General features: G+C 40.2%; 1 protein-coding gene across 2 annotated transcripts in view; it reads right to left on the bottom strand.

The window, feature by feature from the left end:
• The window catches only part of DOCK4 (dedicator of cytokinesis 4), a 212,589-nt gene extending 194,930 nt beyond the window's left edge, over positions 1 to 17,659 (bottom strand). The window contains exon 1 of one of the 2 annotated variants that reach the window (XM_042467418.1): positions 17,508 to 17,659. The gene's annotated coding sequence lies outside the window, so the exon portion shown is untranslated. The remainder of the gene's footprint in view (positions 1 to 17,507) is intronic. The other variant, XM_042467419.1, reaches the window with a different exon arrangement.
• Positions 17,660 to 25,182: the final 7,523 nt, after the last annotated feature.

Below are 25,182 nucleotides of genomic sequence, written 5' to 3' on the forward strand. Positions count from 1 at the left end.
GGTGACTTTGCACAAGTCAGCCTCTCTCAGCCTCAGAGGAAGGCAAGAGTAAACCCCTCTGAACAAATTATGCCAAGAAAACCTTGTGATAGGTTTGCCTTGCATATGCTGTGTGATTCAATAGGCTTCTGGCCCTAGTTAAAAAAAATCCTCAATGTTACATGACAAGAAATATTCTGGTTCAAGAAATTTTAGGACAACTGTGAAATAGAAAGAAGTTATAAAACTTTTTGAAACACAGATAAGAATAGAATATAGGAACATCTGTCAAGGAGGTAGCCTGTCTAGAGTGAGTGAGCAAAGGGCAAATAAGAGAGGCATCATTTGATCCAGCACGTTCATGTGCTCCAAAAATACAGAAGGAATTCTAAGAGAGGCCTCCTGTCAAGCTTCAACACAAGTAGCCTACCATCTTAGCAGAATTACTCAAAAGGCAGTAAGAGTACATAGCAGAAAGGAAAAGATATTTTGAGTTTGTCAAAGAAAGCAAACTGTACTTAGAAAGGACCAAGAAAGGGGCAAACATGAAATACATTTAAGAAATTAAGCTCAGGACCCTACAATCACAAATCTACTTTGCAGCCAACTAGGAACAAGTACTCCCAATCATTTGGTGAACAGGACACTTGATAACACACAGTTTCCCACTTGGCATACTGCATTTCTAATGCAATTTCCAAGCAAGTAAAGAGCAATAGGATTCATCTTCAAACAGTGGGAAAATCTGCTATTTCTTAGCTTTTGGTCACTCATACAAGTGGGACCAAAAACACGCTTCTCTTCAAGTCCTCAGTGCATGTCACAGGATCCAGAGGAAGGAGCTGGCAGCAACCACAAATAATGACTTAATTAGAAGCCAAGTTCAACGCAAGCATGGTATAGTGGTTTGAGCACCAGACCTTGACTTGTGAGACCGAGTTCCCACTCAGCCATGGAAACACAATGGGTAACTTTGAGCAAGTCATACTCTCCTCAACCTTAGAGGAAGGCAAAGGCAAATGCCTCTGAACAAATCTTTCAAAGAAAATGCCACCATAAGCACACAAAGAGAATAAAACAAGCCAAGCCTATGGCAAATTAGGATTCAAGCTAAATAGTCCTATTTGGAAGCCACCTCCAAAAATGCCATATTGCTTTCCTTGGAGCAAAGTGGTTATTACTGATTGTTGTTGTTGTTAACTACTATCAATCTGACTTTGACTTATGGATACCTCCAAGTCACTCTATCAATAGTCTTGCTCAGGTCTTGCTGGTTCAGGACCATGGCTTCTTGATTTGAGTCTATCCATCTGGAATTGAGTTTTCCTCTTTTCCTACTGCCTTCCATTTTACCAAGCATTATTGTCTTTTCTTCCCATGTCTTCTGATGTTATGGGCAAAGTACAATAGTCTCAGTTTAGTCATTCTGGCTTCCAAAGAATGTTCACGATCGATTTGTTCTAGAAACCATTCACCCCAAGCAGCTTCAGTGTGCTCCTGGCCTCCACTCTGAGCCTGGATGCCCACGTTTCATCAGTGGCCAGCAGTTCATTTGCACAGTTAAAACTAGTGTGCCAGCTGCACCCATTCCTTGAGACATCAGATTTAGCTATGATGATACATGCATTGATTACATCCTGTTTAGGCTACTGTAACGCACTCTACGTGGGTCTATCTTTGGAAACGGTTTGGAAACTTCAGCAGGTTCAAAATGCCGCAGCTAGAACGCTGACCAGAGCCAGTTATAGGGCGCATATAACTCATGCATTGAAACAGCTTCACTGGCTACCAATTCATTTCTGAGCACAATTCAAAATGCTGGTCATGACCTATGAAGCCCTACATGGCTTAGGTCCAGACTATTTGAGAGACTGTATCTCCCCATGCAAACCACCTAGATCCTGAAGATCCTATAGAGAAGGCGTTCTCTCAGTCCCACCACCATCCCAGGCTTGTTTGGTGAGGACACAAGAGAGAGCCTCCCCAGTGGCTGCTCCCACCCTGTGGAACTCCCTTCCTTGGGAGGTTAGGCTGGCCCCTGCCCTGCTGGCCTTTAACTGGCAAGCAAAAACATTTTTATTACAGCAAGCTTTTTAAAATCATGCAGGCCTAGTTTTATTGGGGGGGGGGTTAAGATTATTTTTAACCTTTGTATGTTTTAAATGTAGTATGTTTAATTTTTTAAAATTTTTTTACTGTTTTAATTAGGCTATATTAAGTGTTTTTAAAATGTTGTTTTAATGGGTTGTTTTTTTTAATATTGTGAGTTGCCTTGGGTCCCTTTTTGGGAGAAAGGCAGGATAAAATAATAAAATTAAATAAATAAATATTAGTCTTTCTAGCTGTCCACTGTATCCGCAGAACTCTAATCCAGTACCAAATTTAAAATGAGTTGACTTTCTTCCTATCATCTTTCATCACTGTCCTGCTTTCACAACCACACATAGAAATTGGAAACGCATACTTTAGTATTCAATAATATATCTTGATAATATATCTTGGGACATCAGGATTTTGTCTATTTCCTTCATAGCTGCCCTTCCAAGTCCCCGTCTTCTTCTGATTTCTTGACTGCAGTCACCATTTTGACTAATGACTGAGTGAAGGTAGGAAAAATCTTGAACTATTTCTATCTCTTCATCATCTGCTTTAAAGTACTATTGGTATCAGTAATTAATATGATAAGAAAGGAAAACAATCACATTGGCACAAGACAGCTTCCAGCAACAAAAGCAACAGAAAAGCTTGTGGCAAGAATGTCCATGAAAGCTTATAACAAACAAAATCAATTAGTCTTTAAGGTGCTAGGAGGCCCTTTGCTGTTTCGTCACCTCCTTAGCATGTGTCTCCATATCTGTCCCCCAAAGCATTTTCTTGCTGTTGACAGAATAGCTGATGTTGAAAACTTTCACTCTGTAATTTCTATATGCACAACAAAGTTCTACATTTATTTATTTTTAAAAATCATTGGCAGAAAGAAGCAAGGCTGTCTGGTTTGGAATACAATTTGATGAATATGTCATTTATTCAAAACGGAAAGATTTGGAAAAAGTAATCACTCTGACATTTCTTTACATATATGTTGGCATTTACCAATTGATTTTCTTTCTATTCACATTAAATCTATATTTTTTTAAAAAATGCCAGCACTGTATTTTAGTAATTTCATATATTCTTCTACAAACTGTTTTGCTTTTCTCACACTCACTCACATGCACACGCGCGCACACACACACACACACACACACACACACACACACACGAAAAGCAAAGTTGTTTGTAAAGGAATGTATGAAATTACCAAAGTGCATATGGAGATGCTGGTGTTTTTTTTTAATTAGATTTAATGTGAATACTGTAGATGGAAAATCAACTTATAATCTCAGAGCCTAGTTATGTGGGATCCAAACAGATAACAGAAGCTCTAGTGGCTTATGTTGGATTTGTCTCTGAAAATGCAAGAGCAACTTTGGCTGGAAAGAGATGGGCAGGAAAGAACACCTTCTAGCCGCTCTGGGAGTGGAGCGTGCCGATGATACACGCTCCCAGAGCAACCAGAAGCCACGCAGAGAGTGTGCCCAGCTAGGAAAAGCCAGCCGGAAAGAGTGGACAAAGTCTACATCCTGTTAGGGACCATGGTGGTGGCCCAGATCAGGACCAGGCCATGTGGTTGCCACAATCCCGCGCTGATCGTGTCTGGGTGGGGGGGAGGAAGCTTGGCCTGAATAACCCCTTCGCAAACTTTTTTCATTATACCAGAACTTCAAGCTGCATACACAGAGACATGTGTGTGTGTGTACAGCTTGAAGATCTGGTATACTGAAAAAGACTCAATGTTGTTTGTGCATTTTCAGAGACAAATCCAACATAGACAAAAGTCACAGCTTTTGTTCAGATTTGTTTGGATCCTACATAAGCAGGCTCTGAGGTTACTTCATACCTTCTTTATCACACTGTAGCAGGCAAATTCCCTTTTGCTCAACTGAAATCCTGCCTGTGGATAAGAATAAGCAACAACATGTTTGTGAATCCTCTCCAGACTGATTTTGTGTCCTATGATATTTTACTGTCCAATATGAAGGTGTGTGAGTGCACACACACTCACACCCTGAACTGGTCAAGGTGAGATCTCCCAAAGACCACTTAGAACAACATCAGTGGGTGACTGTAAGGAGCTTCCAGGTTTAGGAACTGCCAATCTGTGGTTCTGTGTGTTTGGCGCCCACAGGTGTGCTATTCGAACTAACTGTGCTTAGAACATCTTGACAGTCAAGCGTTTTTCAGCTCTCCAAAGGATCTGCCAACTTGGGCAAGTGTTTTGGCAAGAAGGGTTATAAAAGACTCCCTGCTTGGCTGGGAACTTACCTGAACAAGAGGCCTGGGTCTAGTGTGCTTCTGTCCATTTCTTGACTAACCCCTGGCTTTCTTTCTCTGTTCTAATGCCTTGGCTCAACTTACTGACAAAATATCTGGTTCCTGGCTCATCTGGTTACCGCCTATATTAGATCAATAGCGACTGATGTAAGAAGATATCCGAGTATGAAGTTGTGTCTCAGACCTACACCCAATATTTTACTCTCAGACAACATGATACAACTTTCTGCTTCTCCCTGACATATTACAACAATCTACATAGCCCCAAAACCAGCTCCAGAAGGTTTCTCACTGGCTGGGGATGGTCCTCACCTCCCTCCAGGTTCTGCAGACAGAAGCAATTCTCTCATTGCACCACTCCTTGGATCATGCCCTCACCTTAACCTCACAACTGAACTCTTGCAGTCAAAAGGAAATCACCAACCAGAAGAGTTTCTCAATTCCATAACAAAAATGTTAATTCAGTGCTCTGGACCCCTTACCATTGGAACACACCTTTTGAGATACACATCATTTATATACTGTCATATAGTTATATACTTTAAGGACCTAGATATAGGACTACAAAGGAAATGGTAGACCTGCAATGAGTAAATAAAGAGGATTTACTCAATGAATGAGTTCATGAATCCCTGGAAATAGTGTATTTTTATTATGCATCACTAAGTTGAATTCATGTGATTTTGAAGCACAGAGTGAGATAGATATTTTGAGGGCTCCTGATCAATAGCAGAATACATGCTCTGCATTCAGAAGGTCTCAGATACCATCACTGGCATGTTCAAGTAGGGCTAGGAAAGAATTCTACCTGAAACCCCTGGAGTATATAAGATACTCTCCTATCGTCTGAACCTTGTTTTAGAATACAATAATTAGAAAAATGTGGATGTGAAATAAAGAATTGTAAAAAGGATCAATTTAATATTGCACAGTTTATATGCAGAATTGAGTACAGTATACTGTATATACTCGTGTATAAGTCTAGAAATTTTAGTCAAAAATTGACTCCCCCCCCCAAAAAAAAACCCAAGTCGACTTAACCACGGGTAAATGCAAGTACAGTACTGCACTTTAACTTTTATTTTAAAAGCAACCATCTCCTGGTGAAAGGCAAGAGCATAATCTGACCTGGAAGTACTGACTCCCCTCTGCATTCTCATCCATCTAGCCTTTAGTGTGAGTACAAACAGTTATGCCTCCTGGAATTTTATAAGTTGTTTGGCATAGTTTTTCTTTGCTATATCTTTTACATCCTTTGCTTCATCCTTTACATCCTTTGTTACATGCCCCTAAATTTTACCCTCGATTTATCCATAAGTCATATTAAAATCCATACTTTTGGCCCAAAAACCTACCCTTCACTTATACATGATGTTGACTTATAGTCAAGTATTTACAGTACTTACTGGGGATGGGGCATAAAGGACAACTGGATTTATTTTACTGCTCAAGACATTTAAAGTTGACTTGAACAATTATCTAATTATGGATCTTCTTTTCAAGAAATATACAATGAATGGCTCGTCAATTACAGGGGTACCCCGGGTTACGAATTTAATTCGTTCCGCCGCCGCGTTCATAACCCGAAAAGCTTTCGCAAGCCGAAAACCCATAGGCGCTAATGGGGAAAAGCCGCGATTTGGTGCGAAAAAGCGCCGAAAAGCACCAAAATTTCTTTCGTAACCCGAAATAACCTTCGTAACCCGGAACAGTTTTTTTCAATTGATTTTTTTCGTAACCCGGAAATTTCGTAAGGCGGCGCATTCGTATCCCGGGGTACCACTGTATACACAACAAAATAGGAGGTTGGACTATTAACTCCAGTAATAAAACCTGGAATATTTCTAGCACCCCTTTTCTATGTGTGCATGTGCAAGCATGTATGTGCATATACCTACAATGAAGTCTTATATACAATGAAACTACTGACACACAAAATTGCACATGCCCTATAGTAGTAAAAGCCCAATGTCTGATTCTTTTCTGGCAAGCCACTGTATTACCCTACCAATGAACAGGATAACTACAGACATCTATTCTCATTACACTGTAGGAGCAGTAATGGTAAGTCTCATATGCATTGTGAGAAAGCTTCATATCAACTGCCCAAGAAGAGAAGGATAGGGGTTTCCATCCTCAACAACTGAACAAAGCTGAAGGCTCAAATGCCTACTAGCCTCTAGATATAAGTCATAATCTTTCTAAGCTTTAGCTGCCTTTCACTGCAGCAGGGATAACTATCACATTGTGTGCATTTCTATGCTGCAGTCCAAATCCAACATAATTTATGTTGTCTCCTGCATATGTTTTGGATGGAATGATTTGTTTGTGTGCTTCACCTATTTAAAAACGAATCCCAATTTGCATTTTCAGATAACAAAGTTTCATCATAGCTCACAGAAAAGCAAATTTCCTTTCCTTAAAAACATCTTTGAAAACTAAGATCTCTACATTTTTGCAGAACATTAGCTGTTCAATTGCCAAACATTCACACCCAAAATTTCAAAATGCTATTTCACACCCAGTTATATCTAACAGTATTTGCTAAGGGACATTCAGTGCTTTTTGGCATGAGAAATGTGGTACACAGTGCTGTTTACAGGACCATTAAAACCAAAGCAATAAAGAAATAGCAATCTGAATTTCTTGATAAAAGGTTAATATTCAAAATGTAAGTTATCCATTTGAAATTCATAATCAAAACAAATGTAAAAAAGTGGGAAACATATAGGACTTCACATGGTTACCAATATTAATTTCAGCTCTAAAATTACACCAGTCTTACAGCATGGTGTAGTTATTTGAACACTGGGCTGTGACCAGGGTTCAAATCCCCACTTCACCATGAAAGCCACTGGGTGACCTTAGGGAAGTCATACTCTCTCAGCCTCAGAGGGAGACAAAGGCAAACCTGCTCTGAACAAATCTTACCAAGAAACCCCCTTAACTGGGTCATCTTAGGCCATAAGTTGGAAATGAGCTGAAGACACACAAAACCAGCAGTTTATAGCATCTGAGCATATAATCCCTGTCAGATTTCATACCAACCATTCTCTCTGAGACACATTAACAGCAGCTGTGTCTTGGGTGGATACAGTCATTAACACAACGTTTTAAACATAGCTCTCTTATTCTTCTTAACAACTGTTACTCTCTCATTCACCCTAACAGACCTATGAGGCAGGCCATTGGAAAGTGAGCTTGCAACAATATAAAATTCCCTGAGGCTATCCAGGGAATGATGACTGAATAAGGGAAACAACAATACAGCATTATTAACGGAATTACATTGGCTCTTGGTACAAAGAGACTTATTCAAAATCACAATGATGAGGTGAAGCCTATATAAAATCTTGGTGCAAGGTAGTACATAAATGCACACCAATGCTTTAGGTCAGACTTATCAAGGCAATGAGATTATCTGCATTTTATATTTATAGCCATTTGATACACTTGAATTGTCCTGGTTCCACTCTACAGAATCTTGGAATACGTAAGCCATTTGCTCAGGAATTTCAGACCCTCCAACATTTCACAGATTGAAACCTGTAGTCAAGCAACATCAGAGTGATGTCAAGAAGGCAAATGTTATTAATACCTGTAGTGAAGAACACACAAGCTAGGAGAGGCTATAGCAGTTTGCTTTTGGACTCTGAACTCAGTTTGCTACAACTGAAGTGGGACAAAGGGGGAACGTGAAAGGAACAAAGAGAAACTGGAATAGTTTAAAAGCAACCGAAAAAGTAAGATTATCTCCCAAATTAAAATAGAGGATATGATATTTAGATTACTCTTTTATAGAAGAGTCAATTCACCTGAAATGCAGCGCAAGAACTCTCAAGCAGGAAATTCTAGGTTTCTCATCAGACTGCAAGTCCCAGGATTCCAGAGGATGGAACCATGGTGTGCTATCAAACTGATATAACTGTATACTGTATATTCACTTAATACCAGTCAAATTTAAACAGAATATATATCCTGGGATTTGCAGTATGATGAGACACTTAGAATTTTCTGCTTGAGAGTTCTAGTGCTGCATTTCAGGTGAGTGGACTCTTCTATAAAACAGGTGTGTGTGTGTGTGTGTGTGTGTATAATCTCAAAGTGTTTGGAAGCAGTGGAGGTATTTTCTCTTCTCAGTACATCAGTGGGATGCAAGTAGATTCCCAAGTACAGGTTGAGTCCCCCTTATCTGGAATTCTAAAACCCAAAATATTCCAGAAACTAATTTTTTTCCATGGGTGGCTAAGGTGGTGAAACCTTTGCTTTCTAATAGTTCAATGTGCTCAAACTTTGTTTCATGCAGAAAATTATTTTTTAAATTATATATAATTACATTCAAGCAATGTATGTAAGGTGTATATGAAACATAAATGGATGAATGACTTGGGTCTCATCTCCAAAGATATATTTATGTAAATACATAAAAAAATACAGGCATTCCAAAATGCCAAAAAAACCCTGAAATCTAAAACACTTTGGGTCCCAAGCATTATGAATAAGGGAGACTCAATTTATATTTCAGGATATGGGAAAGGAAGCAGATGCGGAGGGAATCCCATGTGACCTGCTGTTGTAAACTATTCTGTGTATACATAAGCCCCAACTAACAAGGTGAGTTACTGAATTGACAAGGAATGGTGGATGTTTCTTCCAGCATCCAAAGAGTTGTTTTCAGCCTGATAGAGGATGATTATTTAGTGAGAAAAGCTGGGCCAGCTCCAACTGAGCTACAATCTGCTTGGCCCCTTGTGCTGCTGCATAACAGATGGAGGCTTGAGTCTTGGCTCAGTTGTACTTGCTCAGTGAGCAGAACACATGCACACACAGACTACTACTGAAAGCCTGAAGATGTTCCTGCCCTGTATGCCATTATAAAAAGAGAGAGCAAGACAGTAGCAGTTACGGAGCAACATTATGGAGACAGTGGGATGTGATCACAGCTATAATAATTTTCTTCCCACCAACCTACATGCATTAAATTGTTTACCTAGAAAAAAAATCCAACAAATAGCTGGAATTTCTGCAAAAAGCAGGGACCCTGGTAGTGTCACATGTACACACACAGGACCTACAGTATGTCGATGACCAACTAACTCTATGTATTTAGGTTTGGAGTAGTTTTTGAACTTCAATCACACACCCCTTCTCATTCTATATGTTCCTTCTTGAAGAAAACTATGTCATCTGAAGAGTAATACTGTCATGTTCACAGTGGACAGGATTGATAGAGTGACCATGATCCCAAGTCCTGGAATTTCAGGGCCAAAACCTGAGAACAAGGGATGGCCCTTCTGATGTCACAGGAGGTAGTCCTATTAAGCATAATACATATAAGCATCAACTACAGTTGCACACAGTAAACCATTCAAATAAAAATCACCAAGTCTAACAAATTGGACTACACGCACACACTTTTTCAAAGCAGTGTTCTTGCTCTGAGATTCTTCACCCTTACCCTGCAGACTGAAAAAGAGGATTGAGGCCTTGAGATCTAGGAATTCTAGCAGTGGAAGACAGTTCATGCTTCCCTTTTTTTTCAGACCACATTTGCCATATATACATACCAAGCTTCTTCTATGAACAAAACATTCAGCTTCAGCTATCCAAAAGCCACCCCTCCCCCCAAAAAAGCAAAAATCCTTCCTCTTCAGCATAGCAAAACATTTCTCTGCCAGAGTAGAAATTCTCAATTCCAATTTTGCTTGGACAATGGACAAGAGCATAGAGATCCTTAAAACTTTGGGTTTAAGAAGTTGGCATTTTACCCATGGCCTCAAGTTTTAATACCGTTTCCTGGATTCAGTCTTCACATTTACATTTTTAAAAGCTCCACATATTCTGTTAAAAAACATCTCAGAATTTGTTTACTAAAAGCCATCCAGACAGTAAAGCTGAATGGTGGTGCATGCATCAGTTGTCAGTATCATGCACAGGAGAGGTTATTAGCTTCTTTCTAAATCTGTCATCTGCTTGTCTGAGAAGGTGATGGATCTCCTTCTCAGCCTTCTGTTTCTTACAACACTAACTAGCATCCATAAACATGAGTGCAGCAGTAACTATTTCACTTCCTTTCTCTCTGACACAAATCCATTCACTCTGTCCATTCTTTTTCACTGCTTGAATTCAGAGGGTCATTATGTTCTGTCAGAATTTTGGCTAACTTTCTGAGAAATGTAATAAATACAATGAGAACTTCTAGCTCAAATCAGCAAAAAAGTAAAAAGAGATCTGAGAAAGCACTACACAACACGGAAACTCAGAAGGCTACAGCTAATTGTCATTCTCTCTTCTTCATCTCCAAGATACGAAAAAAAGATTGTGTCCCCCCCCCCCCCAAAAAATAGTAATGCATCTGAGGAAACAGAATGAAGTCTACAAAAGCTCATGCTGCCAACTTCTTTCTTTCAGTTAGTCTCAAAAGTGGTAGAATGCATACAAATGTGTTATATATAGATCCTAGCCCAAATTCATTTATTACCTGCACATTTTGTCCTATCTCGAAGTTCATCCACATCGGCATAGTTTGAAATCAATATACTGATTAAAGTGAGTGGCGGTGTTTTTTTAAAAACCAAGACAGCAGAGAAACCATTGAAGGGCTACAAAAGATGCCTTCAATAAAAACCTGTGTCAAAACCTGATAAAGATAGGGAAGATGTGTTACCATTAATAATGGTTAATATAAGGACACATGTAACGCCAAACAATGGTTTTTAAAAAGACTAAGAACAGAAAATGAAAAATATCTGTGCTTCCCAACACTATAATAACAGCATAAGCCCACAATGATTTCCCAAATAAATAAAGAATCTTGTTTGATTTCATCTGGAGGCCTGACAGCAGAAACTGTAGCTCTCCCTGATCATAGCAGAAAGGAGAGCGCCTGCAGGAAAGAAAGAGAAGAACAGAAGTCTTGTTTGTGTTTCTTTTAAGGAAATTATATCCCATCATTGCTGAAGCAACTCACGCTAACAATCAATGAATAAAACAATAAAGGCCATAATACACAGAAGCAAAAATAAACCCACATAACCATAAAAGAGCAAGCATTATCTACTAAAAAATTCTACAGCTATCAAAAAAATTAAAACTAATAATAAGCAAGTACTTACCACAACCACCACCAATTCAACCAAAATGCTTTATTCCAACAGTGGGCAAAGCATGATACTCTAGATATTGTTAGATTGCAGTTCCCATAATCCCTCACTAATAGTTGTGCTTTCTAGGACTGATGGGAGTTACAGTTCAGGAGCAGCTGGAGGACTACTCTTTTGACAATCCCTGCCTCTTCAACCATGCCTGTGTGTGTTTCAGGCAATCAACTAAACCTATATCAAAGTTTAGGACTGGTGGAACTCCCCAAGGAAGGCATTCCATAGTATTGACAGTTGGTACACATTGCCCTAAGTTTGTGTGTGTGTGCGTGTAAGGTTCTACCTTCTTGCTATGATGAAGCTGGTTTTATATACAGCAAGTTCCAATTATGGAACCTGTTTATTCTACTTTCACATTGAAGTCCCTTTTTATTGTTAAATTATCTAACATAGAGTATGCAGGGTGACAGATTTCCTCCCCGCAAAGGCGGGGCAAGGCACCGCAAAATTTAGGACATTCAAGACAAATGTGGGACATGACCACAGAAAAGCTAAAAACACTAATCTAAATCTAAATCCATGCTTCTTTGCCACGCTCCAAAGGAAGGACATTGTGGAATTCCTTGTGGACAAAAACCTGAGATGTGGGACATGTCCTAAAAAAGGATGACATCTGGTCACCCTGAATATATGGTGCTTTGGCGTTAGGTTTGAGGGGCTGGGACCTACATACTCTGTTGTGTCATGTTCAGGGACCACAAGGGACCCAGAATCTACTGGACCACCTTCCTCATGCACTTAATTCTCTCACTATCACTCATCTGGTACTAGGAAGGGTAATGTAACCCAACAACCATGAGTTGTTGTTGTTGTGTGCCTTCAAGTTATTTCTGATTTATGGTGACCTTGTCATGGGTTTTTCTTGGAAAGAATCATTTGTGTGTGTGTGGGGGGGGTGCCTTTGCTTTCCCCTGAGGCTGAGAGAGTGTGACTTGCTCAAGGTCACCCAATGGGTTTCCATGGCTGAGCAAGAATAAATCCCTGGTCTCCAAAGTCGTAGTCCAACGCTCAAACCATTACACCACATTGGCTCTCAGTCAGGTTACACCAATAATATGTAAGGCATCACCCAAGTCCACATTCCAGATCCACCTTTTCTCACATGAATAAAATCTCTTTAAGCACTGTTTTAAAAAAAACAAACTAGTATATGGCTACACTTAAATTTCCAACTCTATGATTCTATATATTCTAATTGTACAGAAAATTCTACACAGCTGTAGAAATATGGAACACTTAGTGTATGAGTGCAGTAAGTTGTGAACTTCCTTCTACGTCTGTCCAGCAATAGCATCCCGCTTTTCCTTTGGAATGCCAAATGCATGCAAGTTTGAAGTCATTAAACATGCAGCAGCAATGTTCCAGCTTTCTAAAGTGTGAAATTTTGCTAATCACAGTTCTCACCCTAGCTGGCTTATTACTTTGTTTTAAAAGAAAGAGAAAATCTTTTCAGCATGGCTCTTAAAGGCTGCTGATTAACTCAGCATTTTGTCCCGCAGAGACTGTGAAAGGCAAATGTCCTGTTTTATATTTGTTCTACCAATGGGGATAACAACAACTTTCCTTGCCGCCCTCGACAATCAAGAAGCCCCTGGAGCCTGTAGGCATGTTGATGAAGCTCATCACTGAGAAAGTCTTCCTGGGATCAGTTTCATCAAACACAGCAGGATTCATTCCACAGCCTGTTGAAATGTGTCTTTTAGAAATTTAAAAGCAAAAGAAGGCAAGTGCTGGACATTTTTTCTCTAATACAGGTAGAGGGATATTAGCTTGGCTTTTGCACAAATATATAATACAATAGCTTCTTTTCAGTATGTGTGCGCCTTTAAGTCACCTGTCGACTAATGGCAGCCACATAAATTTCATAGGGTTTTCTTAGACAAGAAATGCTCAGAAGTGGTTTTGCCAGTTTATAGAATCATGAGTTGGAAGAGACCACAAGGGCAGTCCAATCACCTGCCATGCAGAAATACACAATCAAGATGTTCCCAAATGGCCATCCAACCTCTGTATATTCACACAGGTTACCTACTTTACTCAGATGATGGATAATTACTAACGTCCACACTTCTTTTACTAGGGAAAGAAGTGTGGACACTGGTAGATAGTCTACATCAAGCACTACAGTGCTTCTGATGAAAGGACCACCATCCCCCCCCCCAATATGCCAAGGACAGGCACAATATTTATATACACTGGCTACATTTTTACTCTTCTTTCCTGGAAACTCACTGGAGACCAGCAGCCAGTGGCTCATGGACAGGCACTGCTCCAGATCCACTCTTTGAGTAGCACTGATTCTAACACACAGTCCAGGAGGTTGGACAATTCTAAACCAGCACTGTGTTTTCAGGAGGAGTTTAACCCCATCCAGCACAGACTGAATCCCTATAGCTAGATCAGCCTTTTGACTGACCGGGGCACCTCTGTCTTCTCTGGATTAAGCTTTAATTTGTTTGCCCCCATCCAGTCCATTACAACTGCCAGGCACCAGCTTAGCACAGAACAGCTTTCTTCAAATTTGGTGGAAAGGAGTGTTAGAGCTGGGTATCAGCAGTAGACTGCTGACACCGGATCCCTAACTCCAGACCACCTCTCCCATCAGTTTCATGTAAATGTTAAATACCATAGAAGACAACACTGAACCCTGAGGGGCTCCACAGGCCAATGGCTAAGGAGTTGACCAGGAAGCCCCCATAATCACCCTCCAAGACCATCCTCCTAAAAAGAACAGAGCCACTGTAGAACAGCACCTCCAAACCCCATCCTAAAGAAAAGACTCAGAGAGATACCATGTTCAATGGAATCAAAAGCCATTGAGAAGTCCAGTAGAACTAAGAGGGACACACTTCTCCCTCCACTTTCCTGCATAAGTCATCCATCAAGGCAACCAAAGGTGTTCCTGACCGATAACCAGGTCTGAAAGCAGATTGACACAAATCTAGATAATCCATCTCATCCAGGAATCCTTGATGTTGAGAAACCACCACATGCTCCAGAACCTTGCCCAAAAATGGAAGGTTAGAGACTGGCCTAGAGTTGTTTAGTACAGTAGGATCTATGGCCGTTTTTTTCAGAAGAGGTCTTCCCACAGTCTTCTCCGAGTGTATTGAGACCCTGCCTTATTGTAATGAGGCATTCATCACTTCCTTTACCCACACAGCTAGTCTTCCTCTATCATATTTCATAAGCGAGGGGGGGGGGTCAAGGGTCTATTACACATGTGGTTGCTCTTGCTGCTTCAGGATTCCTGTCCACATTTTCAGGCTGCACAAATTGAAAAGTATCCATCAACACTGGACAAGGAGGAGACACAGTTACATCCAAAGGAACAAGATCAACTCTGGCATCTAAGTCATAGCAAATCCAAGTGATATTTATCTGCAAAATAGTGGGGAAATTCTTCGCAGCAAGAATTCTCCTCTAGATTGTAATGGACCACTGACCACTTGAAATAGCTCAGCCAAAAGGTTCTGTGCAGTTGCAATGCTTTTGGTCAGAAAGCCTTTGCTGCTGCCTTTATTTCCCCATTATAGGCCTTCAGCTAGATTTTAGCCAGTTTACGGTGGGACTCAGTCTGAGGTTTTTGCCATTGTTGCTCAAATCTCTGTCTTGTTCATTTCATTGCAGCCAGCTCCTTAGAAAACCAAGGGGCTAGTTTAGCTCCACTCAGTAAGATGGGATACCTAGGAGCAATTGTGTCAACCACCCTGGTCATTTCCCAATTGGAGAGACTAACTAGGGCTTTGACAGGCTCACTTGCCAAGGCAGCAGGAAACTCCCATGAGCTATCAGGAATCCTTTGAGATCCATAACCCTCCTGGGCAGACCATTTTAATGGGTCCGCCACCCTTCCAGAGGTTCTGAGTCCCAGCAAGTCTATACCTGACTGAGAAGTAATCTGTCCACAACAATGGAACAATAGAAAGCTCCTCCATTCCCACATCACCACCCCTTCTGGTAAAGAAAACATGGTCTAGAGTGTGCCCAACAGCATGAATAGAGCCAGATACCACTTGAGACAGATCCATGGTTGTCATGGCAGACATGAAGTCCTGAGCCACTCCCAACGGGGTATCTACAGCATGGATGTTGAAGTCCCCCAGTAACACAAGCCATGGAGACTCCAACACCACTCCTGAGACATTCCTGACTAGCTCAGTGAGAGAGACTGTTGAGTAGCACCGCGAACAGTACACCAACAGAATCCCTAATCTGTTCCAGCTATCCACCTTTAAATAAACACACTCAAACCCTGAAGATTGAGGGACAGGGTAGGGGGATATTATCCTGATCGACCACTGCAACTCCACCTCCTTTCCCCCAGGTCTCATCCACTGCTACACAGGGAATCCTGGTTGGCAAAGCTGGGAGAGATTGACATACATACACCCAGCATTATCCAACCAGGACTCTGTAATACATGCCAAGTCGGCAACAACATTTTCAACCCAGAAACATTGCTGCCTTGGCTATCCAGATTACTTGGAATGAAAGACAGATTGGATCTACCATAGCTTATGTTTCCACATAATAGATGAAGTAGGAATGTTCCACAAAAGCATAAAGCTGAATTAAAGAGATCGTTTTTCATTTGCCGGGGGGGGGGGGCTTCACTACAACATTGCTTATAAGCAACTTGCTGTGCAGGCAAGATATGTATTTGTGGATGCAGGTGATATGAAAGGGCCATGCCAACTGGCAAAATGATGAAGAGATCCACTGATATGTGTTTGTGTAAAAGAGTCGGTGTGCTGCAGTTAATGGAATGCTGAACCTGGACTAGGTTCAGGTGAAAATTTGGTTCAGATCCCCATGGATTTCACCAACTGGCCTTGTCGTAGTGTTCCACATCGGGGCTGAACTAATTTGCTGAGCTGTGTTGGGGACAAAATGAGGAGGGAAATCTCTTGTTCCACCCTGCACTCCTTGGAAAATAAACAGAACTAGTGGGCACGTACAATAAAAATTGTACCTAGAAAAACAGGGGGGGGGGTAGGGTGGGGAATTAACTTCAATCAGATCCAATGACTCCTCTGTTTACTGGGTTCCAAATGCTAAACATTTTAAATACGGTAAGTGCTTTAAATAAAAAGTAGGCACCTTGCACAGCTTGAATGGCAATAGCTAAAGCAGGAGTGGGCAACTGCACAGGAAGCAGGGTCAATCTTTCTACCCTGAATCTATTCAGTGGACCATACTGGCACCAGTTAAGAGGCCAAAATAAACAAAAATCTGAAAATTAAACATTTTTTTTTATTAAAAATGCTGGGGACCTACCAGGGAGGGCCTCAGAAGCCTTACCTAGGGGTCTAAAGGACTGTATGTGGCCTGCAATCCATGCCTACTCCTGGGCTGAAGGACACAAGACACATGAAACCTTACTATGAGAACAGGCTAACTTCCTCCTCTATAGGGAAGTGATCAACTACCGGGATAGTTGATTAGGGGAAATGGATGCTGAAAGATAAATAGTGTCTATGGCATGGCATAGTGGTTTGAGCACTAGACTACAACTCTGGCGACCAGGGTTCAAATCCCCACTTGATCATGGAAATCCACTGGGCGACCTTGGGCAAGTCACATTCTCTCAGTCTCTGAACAAATCTTGCCAAGAAAACCCTGTCACCATAAGTCATCGTAAGTTGTAAACGACCTGAAGGCACACAACCAAAAATGTTTAAATCAGGGCTCTGCCCTCGAGCAACCCTAGCACGTCATGGGCGTGCCACAAAGGGCCCGTCTATACCGGTCCTGAGATCACACAAATTTACACAATGTCTTGAGTATTCAGGACACAGACCAAATTGTTTTTGTTATGTCCCTAAGGAACACAGAATCCCTCAAACACAACCCTGCAAGGTAAGGTAACATACCAAGTGGCACTACATCACGGGGAGGGGGGAGGCAAAAAAACATCCTTGTTATCAAATATGTAACTCAAGTGACCTTCTATCTTGTGTAAGAAAAGAAAAGAAAATGCATCAAACTTACTTGTCTCTTTTTCTTATCTCTTTCTTCTGAAGGGCAAGGTTTTGTTTTGGACATGGCAAAATCTCACTGGAATACTAATGGCAAGGAATCAGTGCTTCGTACACCTCTGAGTGACAACATTTTCCAGCTTTACCAAGTGTTGTGTTGTGCTCTCTCTAACCTCGTCCTCTCACTGTCCTGAGCTTATCTCTTTGACATTCAGCTTTCATTTCATTGGAAAGAAATGTGCACACATTGTTGTTTTTCTCTCACACACATACACACACAGAGCAAGCCTTTAAAACTTTTCCTTTGTCAATAGGAAGTAGGCAGAGCATTCAAGTGAAGCTCATTTTTATTCTCACAGCAACATTGCCAAATGAAAGATTTACCCTAAATTTTGTAGCTATTTTTTCATACATATTTCCTGAGAGAATATTTTTTCATACATAATTGATCTACACTATAATACCCATGAAGATGTAATTCTGTATAAGTGCCTCTGATATTTGTTTTATGCATTGTGGTCACAAGTAATATGTGTGAAATTTTAAACTATAATCCACTATTCATCCCAAAGTTCTGTCTTAAAAGCTAAGAATGCTAAAAATATCAATGTGCCTCGCAAAACAAGACTGCACAGTTTTCATACTGTCTAGTGTTGCAATGCATATTTTCTTTGATGATATTTAGAACAAAAGGTTTATGGGTGCTTCTCTACCTAGAAACATCAGAAACATAATGAGGCATCACACATGTGTAAATTCGTTTCCCTAATGTACAATTATAAATGTACAGTTACAAAGCTGTAGTTAGAAATATCTTGCACATATGTTGGGGGAGCCAGTCCTTTGTGTATTTCCAAACTTTGCAAAATTATCTGTATTAAAGTATGTATATCTTTGAGTATTCCTTTCTAAGAAACCCTTTTGAAATTTATGAGGTCACGATTAATCGACAGATGTGTTGATGACACATGTACATGTACACACAGAGTACCGCATCTCCATTATATTTTTCCATCTTTTTTTGCCCCTGTAGAGGGCAAGGTTGTTAAAATGGGCAAATACTGTTCATTGCAGAGCTTATGATAAATATGATGCAAGCAGACATAAGCAGAGGGCCCTCCACATATATAGGATTCAGAAAATAACTATAGCCCAATTCATATATTAATGAATCTGGATCACCATGAGATCAATTAATATTAAAGTCTGAGAGAGACCAACATTACAGTCACATGGATTGGCCCCAAATCTATGCCATAGAAGTGTCTATCTAAACAAATTCCAACTACAAGTTTTTAATCTGAATCACCTTGAATCTCCTATCCTTTCATACTTCCTATCTTTTCATCATTTGCAGTCTTAGAAAAATGGCTTGTAACAGGTTCACATATTTCATTTCTCCACCAACAAATTTAGTGAGTTTCTGAAACACTAACTTAAAGAGAAATTGAGAACTGAAATTTAAAGGGAGAAAATGTTATCTCGTCTGCAGTTAAATAGCTGTTGTTCTTGTAAATTGCCAGTCCTCCTGTTGTTATTTCAATTAAAATCAATATATTAAACGCAATAAATAGAGCAATTTCAAGTACAAATGTGGGTGGGAGGGAAGACCACATTCAGAAATTATTTCTCCCAAATAAGCTTACATTAATTCATGAAAAGAAGAGGTGAACTCGCCATTCAGTCATATAAATAGTCAAATATTATATTTTTGCTCTATTTAAATATTTGTGTGAAATAGATCCAACATATTAAACCGTTAACTGATTATTCCAATTTTGTTTTTTAAATAACCACTTTCCACTTCATTAGGATTATCTGAAAGGTCAGCCTGCAGTCACTTTCAGCAGGCATTGCAATTCATTAGTCCCTACAAACAGACGTGATAATTGTACTCCTTGGGTGGTTTGCCTGCTTGCAGTGACAGAGAGAGATACCATTATATGACCAACCTAATCCCGTCTAAATCCCTTAAGGCATATGTGTTAACCACAGATGTGATGGTGGTGGGGTTTATTTAAGAGGAAAAAACATTGGCGTAAATATATCTTTAAAATACCTGTGTCATGCTAATAACCACTGGGTTTTCAAAATGGGTATGAAAACTGACAGATCTTTAGACCTTCCTTTGAGAAAATCTCTTAGGATGACAATTTAAGCTGATTTTATGCAAATGTGCCTTGGAAGTCTCCATAGCCTTATGTTCCAACTACATGAGAGAAACAGGAAACCATTATGACACAGTATTTGCAAGGGAAATAGCATTGCTGACACTTCACCTTTTGTCCTTACCATAAAAGATTTCTGTCCTGTCTACTAGCAAAGATGTCAGTTGTTTGTTTACATGAATTCTCTCCTCTAGATTACTGCTTCTTAGCTTACACAAAAGACCACCAACACTGGTACCAGCAGAAAAAGACTGCCAAAATAGCCCCCCACCTCTGCAAAAGAAGAGGTCATCCTTAAAAAAGAAAGCTGAGCAAAAATGCATTAGAAGTACCATCAATAGACTCAAAGTAACAGGAAGAAGAAAAGAGGATCTAATTATTCTCTTTTACACTGATGTGATCCCAGAGAAGTTGGCACAATTACTGTGCACTGGTGCAAAACTTGGACTAATGAAAGAAAAAATAGGGCCCGCCTATCAGTGCAGGAGATCTAAGTCTGCTACTGAACTGCTGCCAATTCAAGCTGCTGTGTTTTTGTTCTGAATCTCCAGATATTTAAGGATTTTTTTAAAAAAAACCTACTTTGGAAGCGTTCACATTCAAAGGCTATTCTTTCAACTTTCACCAGATGATAGGGTACAAGGGTACAAACCAACCCTGCTGTTGCTCTTTTGTGCTTTCAGGGCAATTCCATCTTATGGCAACCCTAAGGTGAACCTATCGCAGGGTTTTTTGGGCTGCAAAGGTATGGCTCGCCCAAGGTCACCTAGTGGTTTTCCGTGACTAAGCGGGGAATCAAATCCTGGTCTTCAGCTTCGTAGTCCAACTCTCAAACCACTACATCATGCTGGCTCTCAGCCAACTCGGTACTATTGTTAAAGGCAGTACTCCGCCATGGGTTGCAGAACAGTTTCTTTTAAGAACCTGCAAAGTATCCAATCGCCAGCAGTGAGATCGTTGGAGGTTGTCCTAAGATGCGTGTGAAATTTAAACAGCATACCTCCAAAGTGACCCAAAACAGCTTATTTTGGACTGTCTGTTTGGGCCCTAACTAATCAAGGTATAAAAAAGACCCATGATTTACACCGGCGGATGTGGCTCCAGAAAACAGCAAATGAGGCTTCTCAGTAATTGCAAAGAGCTATTTCAAGATGTACAGGTTCTGGAAGGATGATAAAACAGGTGTGTGCATGTGCCTTCAAGTTGTTTCTCAACTTATGTTGACACCATAAATTTCATAAGGTTTTCTTTGGCTGCATCTGCACTGCAGAAATAATGTAGTTTGATACCACTTTAACTGCCATGGCTTAATGCTATGGAAAACTGGGATTTGTAGTTTGTTGTGAGACCCTCGCACTCTAACTGAGAAGGCTAAATATCTCACAAAACTACAAATCCCAGAATTCTATAGATTAAGCCATAACAGTTAACGTGGTGTCAAGCTGCATTAGTACTATCACTCAGAGGTAGTTTTGCTCTCTATTTCCTCTGAAATATAGCCTACAGCATCTGGTATGTATCGGCAGTTTCTCACCCAACTACTAACCAGGGCTGACCCTGGTTACCTTCCAAGATCAGACAGGACCTGACGCCTTTATGGTATTTATGCCAATAAAAGAGGTACTGAAGATTTATTTATTCATTTAAATCCCACCCTCTGTCTAGCAGTCTCAGGGCAGTGTAAAATAAAACCAACCTAATTTAAATAGTATTAAATGCCTGTACTGCAAGGTTTTGAGTTCAATCCCAGCCCAGGGCTCAGGGTTGACTCAGCCTGGCATCCTTCCAAGGTTGCTAAAATGAGTAACAAGTTTGTTGGGGGCAATTAGCTTACACATTGTAAACCACTTAAGGAGTGCTTATGTGCACTGAGAAGTGGTATAGAAATGTACTTCTATTGCTATAAAAATAAAAAGATTTTTAAAGGCTAAAAACACGCTAAACAAATCAACAAATTAAAAAATGGCCTCTTCCACACAACTTTTAGCAGGCACAGAAGCCTATTAAGCAACTTAAGCCTTAATCTGAATTTGCTTGATACTTGTTTGTTAAAAGATCCTGTCCATCCTTAGCCTAACAAGATGGACAATCATAATTATGTCATAAACTTCTTTGATTTTTTACCTTGCTTTTAGAGTTATTAGGGTCATCCATGGTACAGAATGCTTTACAGAGCAAACTAGGACAGTAGCCAGGAAATCCATTCAAAGAGCTTATGGAAATTTAGTGCAACTTGAAATCAGTTAAGCATGATGCTACAGTGGTCAAGTTAAGGACAATGCAGAAAAGCTGAATTCTAAAAAGAAATTTGAATTAGAATGAGAGAGCGAAAAAAATAAAAGGAGATGCTATAATGGTGAGCTGCTAAGGAATAAGGGTAAGAGGGAACTAGAGGAAATGAGTGCAAATTCCCACTCTCTGTTTAGAACTAGATCCCCTTTGTGGGGGTCCAGTGTTGCAGCCATTTGTGGCACACAAGGTAAACAAGAGTAGGCTGTTAAAGCAGCTGATATTAACACCTGACTGACCTTATCCCAAAAAACACACAGTAAAAAGGCATTCTGTAGGTATCCTTCTATCCCTACCCCCCTTTTGTTGGTTAGATTCGCCTCATCCTCCTGTTTCAAAAAGCAGTTTGAAAGCAGGGAGGGGTGGGCAAGCTCATAGTTTAGTATGTTGCCTCAAACTGTAGAAAGTCCTCTTTGGCGTCATGAAGGACAGCTTCAAAAGAAAAAGAAAATACTCTTTTGCCAGACTGTTATTCATACTCAGCATTAGTCCAAATTTCACGGAGCTTGTATGGAGATCTCAAGATTTCATGGCGATTCGATTCATCGCTTTTAAAACGTGGCAGGATTACCAGCCATGCAAGGGAAGAATGCAACATCTGGCAGGAATGGTAGCAAAATTAAATGTGAAGAAGGGTCTCAAACGTTGGACTGCAGTCCTTCAAAATTTCAGTCACATTGTGAGAATTAGTATGAAGAGAAGGAAAAACATTCTCCAATCATCGTGTGCACACTGGCTTTGATCTTTTAAGTACTGTGCACCACAACTTTGGAAAATTACTTTTTTAGACTACCAAAATTCTCCAGCCAACTAGGGGATTTGGGGAGTTGTTTGCTTATGTATGGCATTTGTTTATTGCCTCTCAGCTCACCCAGGCCACCAAGGCAATGCAGGTTGGACAAAAAACACTTATAATATTAAATATTGTATATAGCTCTTAAAAAAAAAAATTCAAACCTTCTCAACCTCGCTTTAAAAATAGTGCTAAGACCATACAATTCAAAGTAGACTTAAAAACAGCCAGAGCAGACACTCCTAACTTTAACAACTAACAGTCAGGGAAATAACACAGTCTCCCCTGCTGCCAGAAATCATAAATCACAGCTACATCCCAGTTTTAAATATCAAATCCCTAGATGGATTTTTTTTTTTTGGGGGGGGGGGGGGAGAGACAGCTGAAACATTTTGCTTTGTAGCTCTGTTCTAAATAAATCTTGTAACTTCTTAAATATGCAGACAGAACTGGGAAACGGTTTGAGTCAAAGTAACAATTGTACAAATCTTTTTATCCCGCTATATACCAGATACACAACAGTGAGTTTTTTAAAATAAAAAAAATTACAGTTGGTACTCCATATCCACAGATCCTGCATTCACGGATTCAATCATCTGTAGCTTGAAAACATTCAGCAAAAAAAAAAAAAAAGGGGGGGGGGATCCCAAAAGCAAACCTTGATTTTTCCATTTTATGCAAGGGACACAATTTTACTACATCACTGTATAAAATGGGACTTGAGCATCCATGACTTTTGGTATCCGTGGGAGGAGGTGGTGATCCTGGAACCAAACTCCAGGCCCATGCCAGCATGATGTCGCATGCCCCACTGCACAGCGGGCGGCATCACAATGCTCTCTTGGCGCAGCATATATACGTATAATTCCAAGGGGGGAAATTGTTAAGAAGGTTATTGGAAATCAATATCTGCTTGGATGGGTTATCAGTGGAATACTTATTGGAATATCAGAACCTGCATATTTCCAGGCTAATGGCCAATTTTCTGGTGGAGGCAACAACATTTTGGCTTAAATTTTAGTTGTCTGCCTAATAAAGGTTGACTGACTGACTGACTGACACATGCTGTCTCAAAAGAGCACTGAAAGGCTGTGGTGCCGGTGCCCTTTCTATGGTGCAAAAAAGCCAGATGGGGGTTGCGGACCCAATCCAACTAGGAAAGGGGTGGTGTCCCACTGCTCCTTAGGGGCTATCTGTACAGTCTCTAAGTCATTGGTGAAGAATACTGGGAATTACAGTCCAGCACTCCTAGGAGTGCCTTTTGTACTGGCCTACATCATAGATTAAACTATGCACTATTTGTTTAGGATTGGATATAACATGTAACACTAAGAGTTAAGGCTTTCCGTCTTGTAAACATGCTGGGGGGGGAAAGGTATGGGTCAGCTAATGAGCTCAAGAGTCATTCAAGTTAATGCTGTGACATTATTTATTACTGTTTCCAGAATTCACTAGCCCATATGTAGAAGGAAGCATTCATACTATGGCAGAGGAAGTTTGTCTATCTTTTACTCTAAGTAAATGAGAATAGTGGGTTTAAGCCCTTGAAAATAGGTGTTGATTGCAAATGCTGGCAGCTGGAATTACATTGACAGCAAGACCTGCTCTTGAAAATTTCCCGTTCCAAGCATGCTAAATGAGAAGAATAAATCCACTAAAAACTAACTTCTTTTCTGAAAAGGTTAAGAAGAGGAAATTGCTAAGATGAGCAGTTAGTCATCAGGCTTGCAAAATTCTGACCATTATCTCCATAGAAACAAAAGTGGAAAATGTACATAGGAATGCTTAAAAAGTAGCGCATGGAATTCACTGGAATTTTTAATCTTGTCATAAGACCCTTAAGTAGGTCACTGCGAGCTTAAAGATTTTTGACAGTAAGCAAAGAATGATGGTTAATGCCATGCAAATCACCTTGCTAGCAAAGTTGATATTTTCTCCTCTCAATTTAGACCAAACCTAAGTTTGAGAAGCAAGCCAATGCTCTAGAAAATGGGGGGAATTTTTAATGGGAGCAAAGTAGTAGCAACAAATTCCAGCAGCTTTTAAAACCAGTGTTGAAGGTCACTCCCTAATTTTTGCTGCTGCTTAATAAAAAGTTAGCATGCAAATTAGAAAGTATTTTAAAGACTGTGAATTGTCACATATATACACTTATGGATGGGAGGTATCAGCCCTCTTGGGGGAATCTTATGGGTTTAAGAAATATAAAAACCATTTTAGGACAAAAATATGTCAAGGCAATATCTGCCTTCCAACCAATAGTCAAATGTGGTCTGAGCCTGCTCAGTGGTCTCAGAAAGCGGATTGGTGATTGCGAATGGTGGATGGTTGATGGAAAACCTTGGGAAGGGGAACAAAAAGGAGTTTATGGAGTCCTGAATTGGAGTAAATTCCCCCATGTGCCAAACCTTCTGTTGTCATACACAAGGGAGGAAGGG

This window comes from Sceloporus undulatus, chromosome 5 (genome assembly GCF_019175285.1).
Source record: "Sceloporus undulatus isolate JIND9_A2432 ecotype Alabama chromosome 5, SceUnd_v1.1, whole genome shotgun sequence".
Taxonomy (NCBI): domain Eukaryota; kingdom Metazoa; phylum Chordata; class Lepidosauria; order Squamata; family Phrynosomatidae; genus Sceloporus; species Sceloporus undulatus.